The sequence below is a fragment of the Ipomoea triloba genome, chromosome 9 (genome assembly GCF_003576645.1).
Source record: "Ipomoea triloba cultivar NCNSP0323 chromosome 9, ASM357664v1".
In the NCBI taxonomy this organism is placed as follows: domain Eukaryota; kingdom Viridiplantae; phylum Streptophyta; class Magnoliopsida; order Solanales; family Convolvulaceae; genus Ipomoea; species Ipomoea triloba.
This window is the reverse complement of record NC_044924.1, coordinates 17,175,931-17,199,217: the sequence shown is the minus strand read 5'-3', so window position 1 is coordinate 17,199,217 and position 23,287 is coordinate 17,175,931. Positions and strand designations below refer to the sequence as shown.

At 36.8% G+C, this 23,287-nt stretch overlaps 1 long non-coding RNA gene across 1 annotated transcript; it reads right to left on the bottom strand.

Annotated features, from left to right (window-relative positions):
* Positions 1–5,528: 5,528 nt before the first annotated feature.
* Positions 5,529–8,750, bottom strand: LOC116030378. Its single transcript, XR_004100405.1, has 3 exons — positions 8,646–8,750; positions 8,243–8,330; positions 5,529–5,639 (listed from the first exon to the last, which is right to left on the bottom strand). It is a non-coding gene; the product is annotated as an uncharacterized LOC116030378 (long non-coding RNA).
* Positions 8,751–23,287: the final 14,537 nt, after the last annotated feature.

The window sequence follows — 23,287 nt, the reverse complement described above, 5'->3', positions numbered from 1 at the left end:
AATATATATATATATATATATATATATATATATATATATATATATATATATATATATATATATATATATCATAAGAAGTAAAATTTATGAAAAAGCGTAACACTTACCAACAAGTTCGTTGAACTCTAATTATAAATCCACTATATCTTGAACATAGGCTAAATCCATACTCCTTTGAGATACATTATCCCTCATTGGTGATATTTGAAAATCATTCAAAAATGAATGATCATCAGTTGAGTAATTTTTTTGAGGAGAAGAGGAAGTAGAATGACTTGCCATTATGAGATATCTTAAACAAAAAGAGAAAAATAAGAAGAGAGCTTGTAATAAAAATGGAAAAAAAATATAAAAAAAGATGTGATTAACAGTTTAATAAACTGAAGAAAATATACCCCAAATGGAGCAACCTCATAAACCGACGGCTATTGTACATGGTAAAATGGCATCTAGTGTTCGAAATGACAACTCCGTTGACAAATTGTATCATTGTTCCCTAAAAAACGCAATTGTCTTATATAGTTTTGGCGCACTAAATTTTATTGATTGACACACCAAATGCCCTCGAAAAAATCAAAATTCTTCAACAGTCTCACATGATGTTTACTTAAATTGTTAAACTTTGATATAAATTAATGGTTCAATTGGCATTAAAATCTTCTTTACCTTTTTGTTTTGAAAAGGAAAATCTTCTTACTTGTAAATCACATTGTTCATTTTTTTTTCTTTTGTTCTTAGATTTATCGCTTTCTTAAATTTTAAAACTTCTTAGATTGATAAATATTTGTAATTGTTATCACTTTAAATTATAATTCCACTAACTCTATTATCACCTTAAATTAGGGATCCAATTACCACATTACCTATCATTAGTCGCTATTGAAAATATGAAACAAATAGTTAAAATCCACTAACTCCATAATCACCTTAAACAAGATTGGTTGATTTCCTTTTTCGTGATTGATGCTCAAACTTGTCCTCCAATCAAAAAAAGAAAGATAAAAGTTGATTGCTTTTTTGGGAAAGACATCTAAACCTGTTAGATGGTTAAGGAAAAGAAAGGACTATTTGGTTTTCTTTTATCTCTGCGCTATCTGTTTTTGCTGAAGTTTTAGAATGAAAGTTGTTTTACAATTAATTGCTCTGAGTTTATTATAAAAGCAAAATCTCATAACTCTCCATTTTCTTTGGTTTTTCAGTTGGTCTTGTCCACCTACATCAAAACTGTAAGCAACACCAGTTGAGCATTACTACCAATTCAACCAATTCTCATAGTTGTGAACTCCAACCGACTTCCTAAACTGTAAGTATAAAATACATCACTATATTACTTTGTACTCTTGTATTCTTACTCAGCATTAATTACAACTCTCAAATTTACAAACTTTCAAAGTGTATATATAGACTTCATTATAGTTACCACGTGTTGTTATGACTTCTACGTTTTAAATTTTGAAGGTAAAAGTATTCACATAGCAGCGTATACTTGTAATTGTTTCTAGCAGTCATGGCTTCTATGAACATTCTCTTACGTTATATTTCTCCAACGAACACAACGGAAGCGATACACGTCAAGTTCATACAAATGCAGTACCTCGTCGACACAAATGACACTCAACCTGATTCTTTACAATACATCTTCCACGATGAAGAGGTATTTCACTTGAACCATTGTGTTTTATTAAATTCTTTCTAATTCCATAGAGATTTTGTTCAATAAGGTTTTAACTTCATTTACAAAACAGGGCACCTTTATTAACATGCATATTCCAAATGACTATGTTCGAAAGTATGCGAAGAAATTTAAAGCGGGCCGAGTTTATCGCATAAAAAAATTTGTGGTCACGACTAATGTGCACAAACACAAGACAACCAATCACAAGTACATGTTAAACTTGTGTTTGAGAACACTTGTCAGAGAATTAGATGGTGCAAATTTCCCCACTTTTACATATCCATTAAGCGGTGAGCTCTGTTTAAGATAAAATTTCATTCTTAAAAGCTTACAATCCTACGTGACTTACTGCCTCTTATTTAAATATCTTTTAGTAGCACAAACTCGACCATTATTATGTACAATCAACACAATTGACCAAGTTATTGGGTTACTCCATATATTATTGTCAAACAAATAGCAGTTGTTTATAATTAAATGCCTGAAACAAGTTTGTTTCTATTTTCCCCGCTTACAGAGCCTCAAGGCACGAGTGTGACTTCAGCTAAGGAAAAGACACTACAGGACTTAAGCAATGTTCTCATGCATGTTGTCTCAATTAAAGATATCTACTAAAAAAGAAAAGTAAGTTATCCATTGGGTTGAAAAATAGGATCACTTTATCATAATCTCATGATATTTGCATATTTTAACTTAGAACATAATTAAAAGTTACTCATGCTTAAATAAAACAAACAATTAAATAGCGCACTCTAGAACATATTTTGTAATGCGTTAGCATGAATGTAAATTTAATACAACTTTGTTTATAATTGTAAGGCTGGTGAATTTTGGATTGGTGGAAAAATTGTTGAAGTTGAGAACTCTTACAACTGATTTGCTGTGTGCTGTCAAGCGAACAATTGTAATAGTCGACTCATTCCCCTTCCTTCTGGTGAATATGAGTGCAAAAAATGTTTTACAAATTGGACAAAGGGCATCGACAAGTACAATTTAAAGCTTCAAGTAGAAGATGCCAATGGAAATGCCAAATTGAAATTACTGGACAAAGATTGCATCCAACTGATAGGCACAACAGCATCAGACCTCCGGGCAAAGCATAGGCGCATAACCCCTCAACTACCAAAAGAAATACAATCATTGGTTGGACTTGGCATGTTATTTATGGTTGACGTGAAAAGGGAACAACTGGAAAACATATACACTCCCTTCTTCGTAACAAAGATAATAGTGATCAAACATTACTCAGCCTTTATTGTCCTGAGGTTATAAAAAAAACAAGAAAACAATTGGTATCTTGAGACAGAATAAGGAGACATTCACTTGTTAGACGAGGTTGACTAATAGCACTACTTCTGTTTAGTTTGTTTAATATGCAAATTTGTTTACAAGCAAAAACTCAAACTATGTTAAATGCTTTTTCACGTGAATTAGGAATTTATCGAAGTTGAATGAAACGAATCATTTGGAGATCATTTTGTACATGTTCACTTCGTACTTTTATATTTTTTATTATACATTGCTACAATTTGACACAACTTTTTTTTTTATTGAGATGGACAAGAATTTAAATGCATGTATAAGTCTTCATTTCAAATTGCTTATTTTTTCTTTGATGCAACACAGCTAACTTTTTTTAAAGAAAAAAAGCATTACCAATATGAGATAGGAACAACCAAAAACACAAGTTTCTATGTTTGTTTTACAAACTGTAACAAAAAAAATACCCGAAGTAGGACACTAACAATGATATAGGAGAATTAACAACGATTTTGATAAACTTGTATATATAAATGTTACAAGTCTATTTATTATCAATAAACTTGTATGTATGAATCTCCGTTTGACAAAAATGAACTAGCTCTTTATATTTATATCGTACATCGCTATTGAAATAACACTCTTGACCTCTTATTTACATTCAAATTTTAAAAAATAAATACCAAAGAATTTCTATTTTAACACATTTTGTTATGTTATTTTTTTATTCGATCTTTGTTGGGCATTATACTACGCGCATCGCGCGTGCCGCCGCTAGTAATTAATAATTATTGAGAATTATAGAGAAAAATGATATCAAAAGATCAAGAATAGAAATAAAAAATAAAGAGAGTTTATGTGATTCTGCGGAGAGCCTACGACTACACCTCCACGGGAGCAAAAATCTTTTATTAATTATGATTATAAAACATTAACAGTTACTATCATATTTATAGATAACCGTAATGCATGATACATTTACAAATTATCTCTATATTGTACCACGGGGTTGCTATCCCTGCAACCCCAATCCAATAAGTGAACTCGATTCAAGTCCGAACCATAGAGACAAGTGCTGGAGGGTAGTTCTACTACGCTCTACCACCTAACATATTTTAGTAACATATGAGACATACACAACAAATCTCCATCTTGGTGAATATGTCCTTAGAAAATAAACCTGTAGTTTCTACCATACTCGTGGGCCGAGATAGTCGTGCTCATCTAGCAACTAGAAACACTCAACAAGTTCAAACAATGATTGAATTTGTCAGAAGTTTTTGTCAGCATGTCAACTGTATTCTCACTAGTATGGACTTTCTGCAACAATATTAGGGGTGGACGTTTCGATTTTCGATTCGATTTTTTTTCGGTTTTGATTTCGGTTTTTCGGTTTAAAAAAATGAAACTATTCGGTTTAGCATTAGAGTTCAGCTCAGTTTCGGTTCAATTTCGATTTGGATTTAATTCAGTTCGGTTTCGGTCTAGATTTAATTCGGTTCGATTTAAGATCCTCAAATTTGAACATTTCTTAATTTTCCGAATATACTACCAAACAATACTTGAACGTATCCTTTTTCGCCCGATCAATTCTTCAGGTGGATCAGTTGGTGTGCCACTTGAAGTGTTTTTTTGATGACAAGATGAAAAATCATATATCTGTATATTTAATATTTGAAAAATAAAACTATTAAAATAATAACTTTCAAATATATTCATAAAAATTTTCTAACACACAACCGTTTAAATTAAACAAACTAGAATGAAATTCCAAAAAATTTAAACAAATTTTAATTTAATTCCAAATACCCTACAACCAAATGCTGACTCTCCTAATTACCAAAGACAATACCTTACTTCATAGAACCTCTCAAATAACAAAGAATCCACTTGATTGCTTCCGAATATAATGTTGCCTCATCTATATCTATATCTATATCTATATATATATAAGCCATAGGAGTTCAGCCAATCAGAAGGCTCCATTTTCCCGCCCATCACAAACAACGACGTTCTGTTGTTTTTTTTTTTTTTTTTACTTTGACCGGTTATGCAAGTCAAATTTGTTTCTCCCGCCTCTTTCATCTGTAATTGTAGCCTAAAATTTAGGAATCTATATATATATATATATATATAAGCCATAGGAGTTCAGCCAATCAGAAGGCTCCATTTTCCCGCCCATCACAAACGACGACGTTCTGTTGTTTTTTTTTTTTTTTTTACTTTGACCGGTTATGCAAGTCAAATTTGTTTCTCCTGCCTCTTTCATCTGTAATTGTAGCCTGAAATTTAGGAAATGGGCTGTTTTCTAGAGTTAGTACTCTAGGTTGCGTGTGAGTATAGTCTAGGCACAGTATAGGTTTGATTTTTTTTTTTTGATAACGTATAGGTTTGGTTTTCAAGTACTGATTTTGTGTATTTTACTTTCCCTTACCCAGCTGTTTCTAAGCTTATAAATACCTACATATGTCCTCCACTGATCGTCTATGATAACACGAAGCTTAGAGAAAATACAGTACAAGTTTAAGATCTTCGGAACTTCTCTCAAAACAAAAAACATATAAATCAATTTAGAAGTTGGTGTTGCCTTCCTTCAATATCCAGTATGTCTGGCCAATTTATTGTGGGTGTGCCATCTTCATCCTCAGCAGACCACTAAGGGCCTAAGGCTATAAGGATTGTGTTGTGTCCGCAATTACTTAGTCTGTGAAAATGAAAACAAGGGATAAAGATTGATAAGAAGTCAGGAGTGTGTATTTCACATTTTCACGATCAAGATAAGAAGTCAGGAGTGTGTATTTCACATTTTCACGATCAACAGGTTAGTTTTTCATATATTAGCATTCTATGTTCCTTTATTGTTATTCATAAATCAGCTTATTTAATTCCGATTTTGGTTGTGTAGATACAGGGTATGTCCATCCATGTACACATACCTAAGGACATTGTGGCAAAATATATAACATATTCACACATACCTAAGGACATTGTGGCAAAATATATAACATATTCACTAAGGGAAAAGTATTATCTATGGCATTCTACTGTAATGGTTGGCTAAAGCTTAAATTATCTATTTCAAATCACAGAAGAATAGCAGTTACATACATATGCTAGCATTTAATGTAAGAACTTTTCAGTTGCATTATTTATACTTTGTATCTGTATAAAAATTAGATACAACAGAGGATTTTCTGCAAGGTGGTATTTTTACAAATGTTGACAGCTGAAAATCAGATATGGTTTGACAGTGATGTACTGATGTTGAAGAAGGTTAAGGTGGTATTTTTACTAATTCTTAAATATAAAAATCAGATAGAACAGGTTACAAGTTATAGATTACCCAATACAAATTTACAAAATGTCTATTGTTGTAATACATCATGCCCTACTAACATGCATTAAATGTTGATAGTAAGTGTTGACTCTCAAACATTAATATTTGATAGGGACACTTCACTTTTCTTACATTCTACTATCTATATATACAAGCCATTTAAGAAATAAGATGTACACTCTTTTCATTTGGAATGAAAAGATTTGGAAGCACATAGTTAAGAATTATAAGAGCAATGAAGAAATTGACAAAGTCAACTACTATACTTGGAAAAAGAAAGCATGATGTTCAAGATAAAGGTACAATTTGAAGCTTATTTGCTGTTCTACATTCAGTTTCTATGAGATACTTAGTAAAAATGTCATTTTCAATGTGTTCCTTAGTTGCTTTATACGTAGTATATTTTTGTGAAATGTGGACCCTTTTTTTTTTTTTTTTGAGTAAAAGTAATGTTAATTCTACAAGATATTATGCAATTCAAACAGATTCAAACCATTAAAAAAATTTTAAACTTCAAAAGTATGTTCATGGCTGGAAGTGTTTAATAAAGTATGGAATTCTAATTTCCTGTTCACTGTTTTTACTAAGTCGGACCTCATTAAAATCACTGAGTAAGGCTTGAAGGTGGTGTTGTTCCTTTGAAGAGATGTCTACTCAAAGACTTTGTTAGGGCTGGATGTTGTTCAAAGAAACTTAAGGAATCTATTAAGCAGGAGAAGTAGTAGTCTGTGTTGTGTTTGGGAAATGGTTGGTTGTAGCAGTAGTTTTCTAGGCTTTGTGGTGTTTGTTTCTAATGATGTTTTTTGATGGCTAGGTTTATAGCACTGCATTTTATGCAATGCAGTGTTAGCCATTGTGTTATGCCTTTGGGTGTTTTTGTAAGCTTATGTTGTTCACACTGCATTGGTATCCAGTGGGTAAGTACAAACCGTCTAAAAAAATTATATTAATAAACTACAATTAGATGCAAAAGATGATAAAGAATTAGAGACCAAAACTTGATCATACAAGCATTAGGAACATCTTTTGCATCTAATTTAATTTCCATAATATAGATGTACAGAAATTAAGAAAAAAAAAAAACAAAATTTTGCCAAAAAAAACAGTGCATAGTAATACAGAGTATTCCATAATTTCTACTTGCCACATTTTTTTATAGTAATACAGACAAAAATGCAAAAAACCTAAAATATTAATGAGTTTGAACTATTTTGCTGCCCGAAACAAAAACAATACACCCCCAAAACAACATAAGCAAACAAAAACCTTGGCCAATTTATGTTTGTTTTTTTTTTTTTTGCAGGGAAGTTCTCACCAGAAGTCAGATATGTTTAGTGGCTATCAAAGACTTGTCTTCTACTGTTTTTTCTTCTTCATTTTTTTTTAATATTCATATTTTTGGACTTTTGGGTACAACTATTTATATTATTATAAGGCAAGTTCCAGTCAATATAATTGTATACACATAATATATATGTTGTTAAACTCCATTAAAATGTAGAATGCGTACAATTCATTATTCAATAATTATTTTTAAAAGTGAAAGAAAAAGTTATTACAAACCAAGTGAAAAGGGAAAACCAGTGGATTCCAACCAATTGAAACAAAAAATGAACCAGCCAGCAGTATAACTCTGAGCCTCAGTAGCATATGAACTGAAAGCATATGTATAATTACATGGATCACAACACTTTTATTATATGAACAACAAAGCATATGTATAATTACATGGCAAAAAAATCACTGCACAGAAAATAAAATACAAATACATGACAGTGTTATATATATCTCTCTCTCTCACACACACACACAAACATGGTCAATTTCATACTATGATACAGATTTAAGCATAGATTTGAGACTCTAACAACTAAGGGATTTATATATTATACATGCTCACAAAAACACAAAATATACCTAAAAACAAGAAAAGAAAGAAAGAAAGAAAGCTAGGGAAAACCATATATTACCTATGGTTTGTGTTTGAATGTATTTCTCTATCCTTGGCAAAGTCCCATTCTACTTCCTCCTTGAGCAGAAATTTCGAACCCCCAACACCTAATTCAAACACACAGTCAGAGTTAACCCTAATTTTAAATAAACAAACAGAGTATGAATTTAGAAAACAATTTAAAGGTAATGGAATACTTATCTTTCTACGATCATCATTTCCCTTTCAATTTCAGTTTTTCACTTTTGAGATTGTTATGCATGTACAGGTTTCGTCACTTTTGATATTGTTATATGCATGCACAGGTTTCGTCTGTCGATGATGGTAGGCTTTTACAGTTGAATATTGAACAAATTGATTATGGTTTGTATCTAATAAATTAAAAGTAAATTTATAAATTTGATAATTGAAATAAACCTTACCTTATAGTATACAATCTTAGCTCCAAAGCCTTCGTCTGTGATGGATGATTTTGGCTTGCTTTCCATTTCAGTAGAGGAAGGTAGTAAGGGGTTAGGGCAGAGGGGTTAGGGAACCTTACCTTATATATGTTGGGTTTGTGGACCGGGTTTGGGCGGTAGTAGTGGGCTAGGTTGTTGGGTTTAATTAATATACATAATACTATATACATGAATTGGGCCTGTTAACTAATAAACTATATTTTTCTTTTATAATAAACTAATGGATAGTATGTTAACTAATAGTGAGTTTATTACCGAAATGGTCCCTCGACTATTGCGAAATTATCAATTTGGTCCTCGATAATTTTTCGTACCGAATTAAGTCTCTCGACTTTGAAAATTTTAACCAATTTGGTCCTCCATTTATTTTGCTCTTAAAATCGGGACTAAATTGGTAATTTTGCTATAGTCAAGGGACCAAATTGATAATTTTGATATAGTCAAGAGACTATTTCAGTGAAAAATTAACTACCAATTTGGTCCATTGAGTATGGAAAAATTACCAATTTGGTCCCTTGACTATAGAGAAATTACCAATTTGGCCCCAATTTTAACGGTAAAATAAACGGAGGACCAAATTGGTTAAAATTTTCAACTCTTACTTGTATTACAAAATCACTGATAATGCGTCGCAGAAGCTTACATCTAACCAGCAGAAAACCGGGTGCTACCGCCACACCTAGAGTGAATTCTATCACCTCTTTGACAAACTCCACTCTAAGTGCACAGGCTAAACTTACAACATTAATAACAATCCCTGTCTACATCAAAGAGTAGACCTCAACCTGTATTTCCCTTCTATTCCGAGCTCATCGGCTACAAGGGCCCACACTAATCTGCAACTGATAAGAAACACATTGAAGTGTAGTTAGCGCGACGGCTAAGTAAGGAAATCCGATGTCACTCAAAAGTAGACAAAGGTTTGAAAACATAATCATTTGGAAAATAGTATATCGTTCAGTGAATCAAAATCCACTCGTCTCGTAAGACAAAATCATTTCTTTCTCAAAGACGTTACAGAGTAACTCTTTACTCATTTTTAAAACTTCCTTAGTTTCATATAGTAAGAGTGAGGCCTACAACCTCGGGCCATGGCACTCCAGCCCTCCCGTAGGTTCCTCCCTTATCCCAACCCCGGGCCGTGGCACTCAAGCCTTCCCGTGGGCACCTCTCCTTATACCAACATGACGACATAACGGCGAATAGACTTCGCTCTAACAATATAATATAACGACCACTGGGCAAGGGCACTTAAAGCCACCCGTGGGTCAATCAAGGTCCTCCTCACTTACTTTAGAAACTACGGTTTTGAAAACGTTATCCTTCCTTCAGTTTTCTTACAACAAATCATCTCATTTGGACATATTTCACAAATGAGTCCAATACTTGAAATCGGCTACTTCATTAGCCTCTGAAGGATTTTCAAACATCATTTTCTCAAACAATAAGGTTTTGACAACCTTTATACCAAAATAGCATACGTCTTTCAACGTAAGTTTTCATAAACATTTTTGGATACACTTCATATGTCCATCTCACACTTTAAAACAACCAGCATCCTCAACTATCGTCCTCAACAACTTCCACCATGATCAACACCATTAGATCATAACTTGAGGATATCGTACATCCAAACATATAAATTCTAATAGGGAAGGTCATTGCCTAACCATAACCCAAAAACATCCAACAACTACTTTCTCAAGATTCACCACATACAACCTTTATCTCAACATTTCCATATGACAATTTCCTCAATACACATCATAATAATATCTTTATCTAACTTTATCACCATTAACTCACTAACTACCTCACAATTATCATTAACACATCCATAATCATACTAAGCATAATTCAGAAAATTTCAGCTTGGCGCAGTCCGAAAGATTGAGCCGGTAAAGATAGTTCCCGAACTCTTTTTCACTTGAAATTTTTATGGTAGAATCCCAACTTATAGTACTTGATGTCCATAAAAAGTTTTGGTCATTTTGGTCCGCGAATAAACACAGAAAATTCCATCTTTACCCTTGGCAGTGTGCTGTCCGGAAATTTTGTCACTCTCTAGACCAGTTTTGGGAAAAATTCCGAAAACCATACTTATACTACTCTGATCATTATGAAATTTTATATGCGGGTTCTAAACTTATAGAAATACATGTCTAAAAAAAATAGGATCAAAATACCTTACCAATTTTTCCCAATAAATCTCGGAAATTACTGCCAGAATCTATCCTGATTTCTTTTCACTATTTTCACAAGTATAAGCCTATATGGACATAAATACAACATATACAAGCATATCCAAGCTATGAACATGTATACAAAAATATTCCCAAAGCTCCAAAAACACCATATTTCAACCAAATAATCAATTATCTAATTTCAAGTGACTAAACCAACTTAAGGGAATTCCTTACCTCAAAGGTTTATTAACACCTTAGGAAGAAATTCTTGGATCTTTCCCCAACTTTCACCTTAAAACCCTAGGTCCAAATCAACACCAAAACATCAAATATCAAGAAACTAAGCATAGATTCATAACCTAGGAAGGATTACAAGGCTTTCTACCGAATAAAATTGAGAGTTGAGAAGGATTTTGGCTATGGAAGCAATGGAGGAAGAAGAATGGTGAAGATGATCTCTCTCTCTCTCCTCTCCTCTTCATTTCGGCAAAAGCAAGGGAAAAAGGAAAAAAAATTGGCTTTTATACTACATCACAATCTTATGTGATAAGATTGGAAAAAAAATAATAAAATAATAAAATATCTTCCAACTTATCAGTTGGGGTCCAAACAGATAAAGTTTCGGTGGAAAATAATCCAGATAGAATAATTTCCGAAACTAAAAATTTATTCCAGACTAACCCTCAAAATTGGGCTAGGTTCGGTACACCGCGAAATTTAGCGAGGTACGATCAAAATAAATTTTCGCTGCTATGAGCTGATTTAATTAAATAGGAAATTCAAGAATAATAGTATGGTGTCTAATAATTCATTTCCTAGGACAAACGGGTCCGAATACTAGTTCCTAAAAATTTTACGGTTCGTGACCGGGACGTACGATTGCAGCTTAATAACAACTATACTTACTTATAAAAATTCTTTTGAAATATCTGAAGATCATAACTTATAAATGTCAACGCCTTAGGATAAAATAATAATGTTAGGAAAATACGGGGTATTACATCAAATTTTATGGATGAAGCAACAATTACTGGATTATGGTGTTGAATGTAAGGAAGTTAAGATTATGTGTGACAACACAAGTGCCATAGCCATTACTCAAAATCCAGTGTTGCACTCAAGGACAAAACATATTGATATCAAGTATCATTTCATCCGAGACCATGTTGAGAAAAAGGATATAGTATTGGAATATGTTGCAACGGAGGAGCAACTAGCAGATATTTTCACAAAGGCGTTATGTGAAAATGGGTTTTCTAAACTAAGGCTAGAATTGGGAATGATAGAATTGGGTTGAATGGTCAAATCTTATCTCTTTGTAGTTAGTGCCATGAACTGTTTCGCATGTGAGGGGCGGTTACATCAACTTTATGGCAGCCTTGGAGTTACACAGCACTGAATGGTCATTCATGTAGCTTCCCGTGACCCCTACAGCACCTTATTTTTTGACTATAAAAGGGGGTGCTTCTTCCTCAATTCTTGTCATCAACTTCTTCATGGAGAAGAAGAAAGGAAAAGATGATGTACCATTCTGGTATAGAGGAAAGAAATCAGCAGTTAAGTCCAAAGACTTTCAAGGAGAAAACTATCCAGAATTGATGAAGAATGAAAAGATTGCGGAGCTTCCTGATAATCCAAGCAAGTATCCTATTCCCATCCAAGGTGAATGGATCCCCAAATGCGAGGAGATCCTCAAAGGTGGGATACTGGAATTAGGAGAAGAGTCTCGTATTAGTGGGCCTCCCATAGCTGCACATTCTGGAAAAGGCACTCCCTCAACCAAATGGAGAACCAAGGGAAAGGGAGAAGGAACTTGTGAGGAGTGCAGCACCGGAGAGGTAGAGAAGAACAAGAAGAATTAGCCACCTCTAATTCTGTAACTAGAATAAATAGGATTTTAGATGGCTAGTTCCTGCTCTAACATTAGAAACCTAGATGGCTATTACAGCCTTAATGAAAGCCTCTAGGGAATCAAATAATATATTGATTCATATGTAATGTTTCTGGAAATCACTGAATAAATATTCTAAGTGATATCTTTTGGATGAATCAATCTTGTTCTCTACCGCAATCTGTGTTCGAAAGGTCAATCGAGAGATACAAAAGTCAGTTTGTCCAAATACGGTATGTCTCGGAGATGGGCAGTTCGAGAGATCACTTCGAAAGATAACAAACTGACAGTGTGTATAGTTTGAAGGAATAAGGAGGGTTAGGGATCAATCCCTCAGGGGGAAGATCCTTAACCATACACTCATACGTCTATGAAACAAACCAGATCAAGACAGAGGAATAAGGAAGTTTAGGGATCAATCACTCAGGGGAAGATCCTTAAACTAATATGGAAGAGAGTTTTTCTTCGAGAGGTGAACTTGACGGTTCCAACGGATATATGTGGAAACGGCTAAATTGGAAATTAATATTAGCCACGTGGTCTTCGGTTACTAATAGTTTTCCCATTTTTGGGATTTTATCTTGATTAGTGGGAGCATGCTCATAAAGTTATCTTATTTTATAACCCCACTTTCTTGAATCCTAAACCGTCCCATGCTTTACCAAAATACCCTTACCATATATTACACTCATAACCGTTATAAAAAGGCATCTCTGACCTTTCACTCTTTTTTAAAACAACCGGGATCAGCATTCGGGTCAAACTCTCAACCCTACCCATCTATCCGATCCATATTCACTCTCTATATAAGATCTAACCCGTCTTCCTTACCCGCTACCAAACTCTAAATCGAATACCCAAAATCCCCAAATCCCAAACACTGTACACATTCCCTCCAAAACACCAAATTTTCAACAATGGTGTCCGAATCATCATCTTCCTCATCAACTCAATCCTCCGAAGCATACCAGAAGGAGTTGAACCACATACGTACTCTCATCAAACAAGTCAAGGCTGGGAGCATTCTTGACAGAAACGACTTCGTCAATCACTCGGCGAACCCAAAGCAAGCGGAGAAGGTGCTCAAGAAATTTGAGAAAGCTGGGCTGATGAAGTACATGACGCATGACTATCGAACCATTCATGCCCTCGACTTCACCGAATGGTTCGCAAACGCAAAGGTCAAGAAGAACAGGATTGAGAGCCGTTTTAATGAGATTGACATCACGACTGTGGTCGGCGACCTAAGGGCTGCATTTGATTTTGCCACATCAGAAGAGGCAGTCACAAATCTCTCGGATTACAATCTGGACAAGCAAGCTTTTTGGGATAAAATCCGACTGGAGAATTCACCGCCCAACGCAACCTCTGCCCTCCGCAAGTATCATCTGAAGGAGAGGTTTGCAATCGCAGCTGGCCTAATCATGAAATTCGTCATCAGCAAGGCATCCGGGACAGATGAGATCAATCTGGACATCCTCAAACTCCTTCATGCCATCTAGAACAATGTACAAATGGACTGGGCACACATCATCTTCAACTTTCTAAAGCAGCAAGTGCAAGGCTCAGTCTCAAATGCCAACCAGTCGATCCACAAAAAGGTTGGTTTGGGTTTCTTATTCAGCACCTATTAAGTTTGAAGGGTTTCCAATTGAGGGAAGGGAAGGAGATTCATCGAAATACCTATATGGGTAGGACAAGGTCTCAAGCCCCAAAAACTAAGGGTGTAAAAGTTGCACCCTCTCCCTCAAAGCCCAAGGGAAAGAGCAAGAGGAAAGCTAAATCTGATGATGAGGATTCTGACACTACACCACTGGGTGTAATGGTTAAAAGGGCTATCCAAACAAGGAAGGCTAAGAAAGCCAAATCCACTGCCACTTCTACATTTCGAGAGGTAGCACCATCTATTATTTCTGTTCCATTCGAGGACATGGCACATGCCCAGGGGGAACCTCAAGCTACACTAGCCGCTGAGGTTGAGAGAGTGCCCCCTACCAGGTCCATGTCAGGTGAGCTATTTGTTGATTTGAACGTGGATGATGGTGTTGGTACTGTTGATGAGTCTGCTGATATGTCTCGAGAGGAGGCTCGAGAGATTGAAGGCACTGGGATCAGTGATCCAGTGCGAGTTGATGTTGAGGAACCACGAGAGGTGGTTCGAGAGATGGATAATACAATAGAGGAGGTTCGAGACGTGGTCGGAAGTTTGGAACCAGCCGAGAATACCATCTCCGAGGCTATTGTTGTTGATCAGGGCACTGTGGTTAGGGACCCAGTGCATAATGCTCATAATGTTGAATTAACACCCACAGAATCTGCGCAAATAGATACGTCAGTTGCTCAAGTGATAGCAGATGTAGGGCTAGGTGATGATCTCTCTGATCAGGATCGAGAGATCACTGAACAGGCTGTGTAGGATGCACATGTTGTGGAAGATCAATCTGCTGGGCAAATTGACATGGAAGAAGAGGCAGCTACTCAGTTGGATCTTAGTGATGAAACAGAAGTTAGTTTGGATGACTTGTCCAGAGTGCTTCGTTGGATCAACTGGAGAACATGTCCATTTCACCAACTGATAGCACAGGCAGCAGAAATGGAGACAGAAGAACAGTTTGCTCTCCAGTGGTTGGGTATTTCTGAGATCCCAGCCCATGAACTCCTTGACCTTGCCCATGAAATGAATGTGACCAGGAGAAATATTAGTCGATCTGACAAAGGGAAGGGCATAGCTACTGAGGAAGTTGAAGACGAGCCTGAATTGGATCCTGAACTGGATGCACAATTTAGAGAAGATATCAGGCTCGCTACTGCATTGTCTTTGGGACATCAAGTGGTGGACACGAGAGGTCCTGGAGAAACCTTAAGAGTTGCACGGGATGATCCTGAAAATCCAATAGCAACAGCAGCAATTCCACTGTCCTAAGTAAATGAATCTGCTCTGGACAAACAGGTAGCAGCTTCGAGAGGTGACTTCGAGACCTCTGAAGCACTTGAGGCAGAACCAACCTTACTACTGCCAGCTCCTAAGTCCACACCCTCCGTTGACATTGCTCACATATCCTGGCTTCCCAATCTACATGGAGCAGGCATCTCCCTTCCTACTACCAGATGACACGGCATCCACCTTTGCAGCCAGAATGTTTGATAGGCAAAGATAGAGTGCACCAGCTGCTCTTGAAACCATTGTCATTCATGATTCTCCTGAGCAGGCTGAGGTGCAGCCAGATGAGCAGAATGAGCAGACAGTCACAAGTCCTGCTGGTTCGAGAGGTAACGAAAGGGAAGATGTTCCCATCAATGGTGGAAACCGGGAAGCACCTGTCGATGAACGGACTCCCTCTTATGATCCAATTCCTCCAGCAGATGATCTAGTTCCCAGCTCTAGTTCGAGAGGTAATGCTGAGGAGGATCTTCAATCGGATGGAAACCGGGAAGCACCTAATGTTGAAGTCCCTCCCTTAGCTGATCCAATCCCACCAGCAGCTGAAGCTGAGGTGCCAGGTTCGAGAGGTGGTGAGCGAGAAGTGATCCATCCCTTAGGTGGAAACCGGGAAGCGCCTGATATGGAGCTACCTTCAAGCTCTGATCCCAGTGCTCCTGCTGACCCTCAGACACACGATCGAGAGGTGGACTCCTAGTTGCAAATCACGGGTGGAAATCTGGAAGCACCCAAGTCCCCTCCTCGAAAAGGTAATTCTGAACCTTCTTCTCTTTCTTCTGATGATGATCGACAGGCCGAGGATGCTTTCATTGGCGAGGTGCGCCAGTTTATGACCGATCACTCTCAAAGAATGACCCGTATTGAGCAAACAGTCACACTTGTTCACATTGCGTCTATGCCCAATGCTGGATCAGATGAATCTCAAACCAGCCGTGAGGAACTCTTTGAGCAAGTGGTATGGGCTGAAGATGCAGCATGACGAGCAACAAAAGAAGTTGCAGATGCTCGAGCAGAAGCTGCAGAAGCAAGGGCAGCAGTTGCGGAACTGAGAGGTGAACTCCAAGCGTTCCGGGACTCAAATGATCTTCGACAGGATATTATCCAAGCCTTACTCAATGATCTGTCGAACCAAGTGCCTGCTCAGCTTCAGTCCCTTTTTAAAGGTATGTCTACCCTTCTTTCCCGATTGGATGATGCCAACAAGGGGGAAAATATTTCAAAGGGATCAAGGGGGACATCCGGGCAGCCAACCAGCAAGAAAAGGGCAACCAGTGAACCCTTAGCTACTGGACCTCCTCCCAAAGTTCCAAGAACAATCAGCAAGGGATTGGAGGAAGCCAAGAGGCAGGAGGAACTAAGGGTCCAGCGCACACTAGAGATAGAGAAGAGGAGAGAAGAAGACAAAGGAAGAAGAAGAAGAGACAAGAACAACAAACCGCAAAAGAGAAGAAAGACAAGCAGTTTATGAGAAACTATAGATTGGGATTCAAGGAAGAGACAACAGAATATCTCAATGAGATCATCGTTAGTCTTCTAGCCAAAACTGACATATCTTCTCACAGTGGCCTCACCCCTCAAGAATGCATCGAATGGTGGAGAGATGGGGTAATCGAAGGAAATTTCATAGGTGAAGCATTCATCAACTACCTACATCTTGATGTCACGGATGATTATATCAAGATGGTAGACAATAAAGACCCCATCAAGACACGAGCAACTATCAATGAGAAGAAGAAAGCAAACAAGCAGTAAGCTCTCGTTGTCAACATGCATTCTTAACTGCCTTTATGTTGTTCTTTGCTATCTTACTTTTCTGCTAAGTATAATTTTCTGTAAAACATTCCCTTGATTTTAATATATATATATATATATCTTTTGCTGGGGGTGTTGCGTGAGTTTTCCTTATATCTTAGCAGATTAGGTTTGTTTGTCAAACTTACCGTATGCCCTGAAAATAAAATCAAAGTTTATCTTTTCATGAAAATCAGCCATATAAGTAAGTATAGTGTTGGCATCATCAAAAAGGGGGAAATTCTTAGGAACACATTGTAATAGGTTTTGATGATACTAAGTGTAAAACATAATCCTCTAAGTCTCGATAGATAGGAAATACGTGTAAGTTCGACAAGTAAACTAAGAGCGAAAATACAACCGGGTAATTGAGCTCAACTCGGAAAATATTTAAGCTTAAAGTAAACTTGTTTGAACATCTTAGAGGTTTCGTGTTGTAGTTTTTCATAGATAGATCAGAAGAAGGCACGAAACGTCACTAGAGGAATAAGGGTCTGCGAGACATCAACTAAGTCTCGAGACATAAGAGGAGTTCGAGAGATGGAATCTCTCGATACATCGATCCAGTTCGAGACTTAAGATCGAGACATCAACCAGTCAAGACACTAATAAGGTCTCGATGGTCTGGTACTTCTCCAATGGCTAAAACACGATCAACACTCATGGAAAGGAGTAATTTAAGTTTGGAGAAGAAGAACATCATGGAGATAAAATATTAAGAAGGTGCCAAGCATGAAGACATGAAATAGCCAGAAGTGGATGACACGTCAGACTTCCACAACAAACGGTCAAAAGGTGCACCAATCCTAAGTCGGTCTTATTCCCTAAAACGAGGATCAGTGGGAATATAAAAAGAGTAACTTTTGCCAAAAGAAGTAAGTGGAGCATGGACTCAAGATAGTGGAATATGGGATATTCACTACAAGACAAAAGACTCAAGTTACAAGACCACCACTCCATGAACGTGCTAAAAATGTGCAAGTCCCATAATCGGCATGGGAGACAGATTTCAAACGGAATAATTTTCCCTCTAACGGAATTATTCCTCAACTCTCATATAAAATGACGTGAAGACACAAGTTCAAAAAGGTTCGAGAATTCTAAGCAATCATAAGAGGTGTCTAAACCAAACGTTCAAAGTACAAGTGCTTAATCTGGAATATCGCCCTTGATATTCACAAGTGCGAGAAAAACACATCTAAGTGTTAGAGAGAGTTACATAGCTACAACTCATACATATCTAGAAGGTGATCAAAGCTGCTCAACAAAGAAGATTATCCAACGATAGCTTTTGGTCAGATTGGAGATTGTTACACACAACCTGTGACAACTGGAACAACCTTGCTTTGGAGAAGGCAAAAAGAGGCGGAGTAACCTGGGAGCTGTCTTGTGAAGATCTTGAGGCTTGAGGCGGGCTTGGTGATCAAAGCTCAAGTTCTCGAGAGGTGGAGTAACAAGAAGCGGGGCGAAAAACCTGAGGCTTGAGGCGGGCTTCGTGATCAAAGCTCAAACGCTCGATATTGTACTAAAAAGGGAAGTTTTAGTGCAATCCTTCTAGGGAGTTTCTAGAAGAAGAGTGGACGTAGGCGGGTTGGCCGAACCACTTAAAAATCTCTCTCGCATTTACTTTCTGCTTTTATCTCTCGCTAACCTATCTCTCGAACTGCACTGCATATAATCACACCTCTCGAATTAACTCAAACTCGTGCTAATTAAAAGGGGATAACTTTTCCGCTGCGCTTAAAACTTTGTCTTCATATTGTGAGGAGTTGGACCTAAACATCCTAAGTCTAATACACACGAGAGGTCGAAAAGATTTGCAAAATCTTATACAAGTCTATTCCCCCCCCCCCCCCCTTCTAGACTTGTACCCCATCCCCTTGAGACCAACACTAACTTTACGAAGCATCTCATCATTCTAAATCTCTCTAGCTAATACTCAATGATATGCCCATTATAAGACACTCTCAATAATATGCCCATTATAAGACACTCTTAATAATTCTTTTGGTCTATTCACAGATATTTTTATTCCAATCACATAGGATGTCTTACCATATCTTTCACCATAAAATTCTTAGAGAGAAACCTCTTCACATTATACAACATCATCTGTTATTTTCAAAAAGTAAAGAAGTTATCAATATATAATAAATTTACTGTACTCTTACTAACTTTCATGTAGATATATTGATTAACAATATTCTCATGTATATAGCGAATGAGAATCTATTTACATCTTTTAAACTTTATCTTCATGTATAGTGATGGTTTTTGTGACCCTGGGGTGGTCACTCGGCGGGCCAACACTACCGATTGAATCAATACGATGTAAAAATAAATAAACAAAGACATGAGTAGACACAATAATTTTAAAGTGGAAACCAAAAGGGTAAAAACCACGGGCAGCCTTTTTGGGCGGTGCCAAGCCAAATCTCCCTATTTTATTGATAGAATCCTTGTACATATTTTGTTTTGCTGTGTTCTAATCTAAAGAAAATGTCTACCTCTCAGAGTTGAAGCCGTCTCCTTCTTCTCGTGCTTGGACTTCTTTATAGTAGAAAATATTGGGCGTGAGTAACGTTGGTATTCATGGTTAGCTAATAGGGAAATAATGGAAATAATGGCTAATTAATGAGACATAATTTGGATAATAAATGGGAGGTTAACAGTTATAATGGGATTAATAAGTAGGTAATTAATAGGTTTTATGCGTTATTAGGTAGTAAATGTGTAACAATTGGGTAATAAATGGGTGATTACGGGAAGGCTAATTAGGGAGCCGACTAGTCACGTCCCGAGTGCTAACTGCCAAGTCCGAGGCACGACTGCCTATTAAATGGTACCGACCGAGTACTCAAGTTGGGTATCCAACACAAGTCCGCCACTAATCTATGTCTCGCGAAGCATGGCGCAAGAAAGTATACTACCCCGTCTCAAAATCAACTCAACAACCGAATTTCACATTAGAATTTTGCCGATTCCTTTTACAGGCCTCCGATCAACTTTACTCCAAAAATATTTTTCCCGACTCCTTTTTCAAGGAGGTACGGTTAACCAAGTGTCGACTCTTTTTTCAGGACTCCGGCCAACCAAACTACCTACCTTATGACACCTTTTCCCACACTACTTTTTCAAGGAGGCACGGTTGACCGAGGGCCGACTCCTTTTTCAGGACTCCAGCAAACCAAACAACCTACCTTATGACACCTTTTCCCACACTCCTTTTTCACGGAGACACGGTTAACCGAGTGCCGACTCTTTTTTTCAGAACTCCGGCCAACCAAACAACCTACCTTATAACACCTTTTCCCACACTCCTTTTTTCAAGGAAGCACGGTTGACCGAGTGGCGACTCATTTTTCAAGACTCCGGCCAACCAAACAACATACCTTCTGACACCTTTTCCCACACTCATTTTTCAAGAAAACACGGTTGACTGAGTGCCGACTCCTTTTTCGGGACTCCGGCCAACCAAACCAGCCACCTTATGACACCTTTTCCCACACTCCTATTTCAAGGAGGCACGGTTGACTGAGTGCCGACTCCTTTTTCAGGACTTCGGCCAACCAAACAACCTACCTTATGACACCTTTTCCCACACTCTTTTTTCAAGGAGGCACGGTTGACCGACTGCCTATTCCGTTTTCAGGACTCCGGCCAACCAAACCAACCACCTTATAACACCTTTTCCACACTCCTTTTTTCAAGGAGGCATGGTTGATCGAGTGTCAACTCCTTTTTCAAGACTCCGGCCAACCAAACCAACCACCTTATAACACCTTTTCCACACTCTTTTTTCAAGGAGGCACGGTTGACCGAGTGTCAACTCCTTTTTCAGGACTTCGACAAACCAAACAACCTACCTTATAACACCTTTTCCCACACTCCTTTTTCAAGGAGGCAAGGTTGACCGAGTGCCGACTCCTTTTTCAAGACTCTGGCCAACCAAACAACCTACCTTATGACACCTTTTCCCACACTCCTTTTTTCAAGGAGGCACGATTGATGATGGACAATTTTATTAAGTCTCGCAAGTGCACGAATCACTGTAGTAATAGTGTGCAAAGGCAAGGGTCGAAACCACAGGGAATTGTTACAATGCAATTTAATAACTTACAATTAAATTGACAATTTAAAGTGTTCAAAGCTAATTGAGAATCAAAGTGTACTTTAACCAAATAAAACTGCAAGTGAAAAACGAAGGCAGGAAAAATAATTGAATTACCACGAAACGAAATAGCAATAAGGGGATAAAAGACTAGGAACATGAATCAATTACCATTACTTATTTTGCAGATTTGTTTAACTTGCCAACCAAATTAAGGATTCGTTCTAACTGCTATATGACTAATCCGTATAGCATTCAGAATCAGTCACGTGCTTTAATCATTCATATGCTTAAGACATTTATTTAAACAATTAAAACCCATTTAGCTTAGAAGAACTTACGGAATACCCGGGTTATGAACCAAATAGTCAATCTGATAAAACAATCAAATTATCTACTCGTTTACCCTTGGGAGCATGGAATTAATAGGCATGATTTCTACACTAAGAATTTCCTCAATTCAGTTCAATTATGTTAAAGTTGATCACCCAATAACACAACCAATTACTAAAATAAGATCAAAGGGTAAAACTCAGTTCAATTGGTACAATTAAACAATTACTGCACAATATTCACGGTAAATTAATCATGTCCCTAAATAAGAAATTTCAGCAGATCATTATAATAAAGGAACCACGATTGACTAGTACTTTAGCACTAAGCACTATAATTAGCAATTAGCATTGTAATCAAGATACTAAGCACTGTAATTAACAATTAACATTCACAGAATGAATTGAAAAAAAATAGAATTGCTAAGTCCAAGTACATAGAACAAATTGCAGCTCAAATTAAGGGAAAAAGAAAACCAGAATCGTGATCTGCCAATTGCTAATCTGCTGCGATTAATCTGCCGTCCACCGGAAATCTCCGCCGCACCAAAAATATTACCGCCGTGGGGAAGCCTAGAACCGCCTCCTGAATTGGTCCGGGCCAATTGATGATGAAGCCTTCCTTGAATTCTCTATATATTTATACTCTTCAGGCTCAAGGCTTCCTCCCTAAAATTGCTGCGGTCATTGAAGATTTCCGTTCAGAGTTCTAGCTAGTCGATCGGACATCCAGGAAGACTAAGTCTGTTGAAACCTACGACATTCAGAGCTCTGGTTTACCGCAAAAAGGGCTTCTATGAAGATTACGACCGCAGAGTGATTCTTTTTTATTAATATAAATATAATAATTAACATTTATTTATTTAAAACATTAATAATCACTTAAAAGTTAGAACCCAAATAGAATTAGCCTAAGTCATTATTAACAAATAATCACTACGTAATAGACTAAACTATTACTACCAATATTATTATTATATTATTACTAGATTTATACGCGCATTGCGCGAATGGGTTAATGCCAATGTTTATATTTAAATAAATATTTGAAAGTATATCAATGCAAGATTATATAGGAGAAGTTTATACATGGGTAATTGAATGTCAAATTTTTTTTTATTTAAATATCTAACTCAAAGTATATGAATCCAAGATAATATAGAAAATTCATTATAATTATTACTAAAATAAATGTTTGCAACCTTGTAAAATCGATAGTCTAAAAATGATAGTCTAAATAAATGCTACTTTTAATTTGAATTTTTCTAATTGTTCTTAATTCTCTTTTGAGTAACATTGTCATTGTCTTCATCTTTACTATTTGTTTGCAATTCGGTTATTGTTGGTAGCA